Below are 2,604 nucleotides of genomic sequence, written 5' to 3' on the forward strand. Positions count from 1 at the left end.
CAGCTGCGGCCCGTAGCACGGCCAGGCCGCGGGCAGCGTGCGCACACACACACGAGGGGGAGGGAGATGCCGCGCACCCCGCTCGCTGCCGTTCCCGGCAATGGCTGCCCTCAGCGCCGGGGGTTTCTTCCCAGGCTGCTCCGGACGCCCGTGGAGGCAACAGAAATCAAACGGAGCCCTTGACTCCTTCGCTTTTAAGCCCTGTGGGTTTATTTAAATAAGCTTCCTTTTTTTTTTTAATGCCATCACAGTCCAAATTCACTTGCCGGTTAAATCCAAAGCCAATTAAGCACCAAAGCCAAATCCTGCAACTCAGCACACCTAGTCTGCCCCATCCATTTCTTACCGGTTGAACTGGGCAGACATCTTTGAAGATGCCCCGTAAGGCTTTTTTTAATTTAGTAACAGCCCAATGAATTCTTCTAGACAGTTAAAGAAATCTGAATGAAATCGTGAAACCCAATTCACCCAGTGTATAGTATCCTTTTCTTATCTGTTGAACTGGGCAGGTATCCTTGAAGATGCCCCCCATAATGTCCTTTAAAAAAAAAAGTTTAGTAATAGTCTGGTGAATTCCTTCAGCCAATTAAAGACCAAACCCTGAAATGCAACACACCTAGTTTGCGGTATCCTTTTATCAGCATAACTCACCAGGCATCTTTACAGATGCCCTCACAACCCCTGCTCCGGGCTTTTCCCCATAGTCAGTCAGGTCAGTCCCGTTTGCTCATGAAGTAAAATCAGGATTTGTTAGTGATGATCGTTGCACCCCCTTTCCCACGGTATCACAAACACCGGATTAAAATTTTCTTGCAGCATTCGTTTGCAAAATGAGCTGTGAGAGCAGAAACATTCAACAGCCGGGTCCTGTGCGACAAAAGCTCCTCCTGGGAGAAGCTGAGTCCCCTCCCTTCAGCTTCACATGGAAGGCGGTAGGCCCGAGGAGGCTCAGCACCTCGCAGCAATGGCTGTTCCTCAGGCACAAGGACCCTATGTTCCACAACAGGGAGGGGGCAGTGTGCAACGCTTTTGTATGCTGTCCTCACACTGCACTGCATTGCTTTTCAATGCTGCCATTGCTTTTGAATTGCACCGCTTTTGTGTACTGCCTGTAATTTTCTGTCTTCCCCTTGCTGTTGTGGAAGAGATTTGCTTACTAAGTGCTATTCAAATAATTAAACATGCTATTCAAACTGGAGTCCCTTTTCCAAGCAGCTTAGATTGTAAAAGCACAGGTGCAAAGAGAAGAGAATGAAATACACAACAAGCTCAATAGAGAGCTCATCTCTACATCTGAATCTCTCACGGAACAGATGGATCTCCAGAACTTCGTTAAGGAGGAGAGTGAGGAAGGAAGCTAGGCAAAGCTGAATGGGGGGGATTTTTCAGTCATAAAGGGTGGCATGAAACAAGGCTCAAAGTCAGGAGCGGATGACAGAGATAAAGGATTCCATTTCCGTATGAATCACTAGCAAAACTCTGGGGCAGGATCAGGCCCCAGGGGGAGAGGGTATAGGTCTCTCTCTAACATGTCACTTCTCTAACCTGAATGGGTGGGGCAGATCCTACAAGGTAAGAAAAATGCTACGAGTTAATATTAATTGAGAGCAGAAACCAGGGTGAAGTTTCAAAGAAAGGAGGGGAGAGAAGAAAGAAGGTAACATGATGGGCACTGAAGAATTAAAAAAAAAACCGGCAGGGAGGGCAAAAACACAGAAAGCTGTTCTTGGTTAGACTGTAGGGGAAAGAACTGGGAAGTCAGACAAGAGGCTACAGATGCTGAGGATAGAAAGAAAGACATGGACTGCTGTCACAGAAGGAGCAACAGTCTTCAGATTTCAGTGCTTTCTCCTAAAATGTATCCAAATGCAATAGTTCCTCTTTCTGAGAGCAAATGTTGACCCTAGTCAAAACACAGAACTACCTGCATATTTCATAAAGAGTTAAAATGGATCATCCTGTGGCTATTCATGGTTACATGGTTGCAGTTTATATCCAAATAAAAGGTCCACAGATTACATTACAGTGCCACTAAAACAGTTGCCCTCTGGTAAATTGCCGTAAACAAATTTTAAAAGTTCAGTGGAAAGTTCACAGTTGAAGAATGATAGAACATCATTCTAAACAGTTTCACCATAGTAAGTATACTCTTCTTTATAGCAGCCCTTAAGCCCTCTTAGGCAACATTTGCTTTGTGCAGAATTAAAGGCAACTGTGGAATCAGAGAGCTCAAGAAAATAAAACACATCTCATAGGTTTTCTACCTGTGCTTATTTAGTCTTTCTGAGAGATGGCTGCTGATCTTTCTATGATTGCTTATTCCTTCTTATTCAGTGTACGTAATACCATGGTGCTTAAACAGAGGTTTGTACGAATTATAATTCTTATGTATTATTATTTGTTTTTTTGAACTAACCAAAGCCCCAGTCAGCATCAGGGCCCCATTGCAAAGGTACAAATACATCTGACAAAAACACACTGTGAAGAATTTACATTCTAATTTGGAACTAAATAGGTTTACAGAGGCCAGAAACTACTGCAGTAGTTTTTTGTTAAGCTTCTAAATTCCTAGAACCAGCTCTCTTGGCTTATAAAATTTACAGA

The sequence above is a fragment of the Alligator sinensis genome, unplaced genomic scaffold, assembly GCF_000455745.1.
Source record: "Alligator sinensis unplaced genomic scaffold, ASM45574v1 scaffold294_1, whole genome shotgun sequence".
NCBI lineage: Eukaryota > Metazoa > Chordata > Crocodylia > Alligatoridae > Alligator > Alligator sinensis.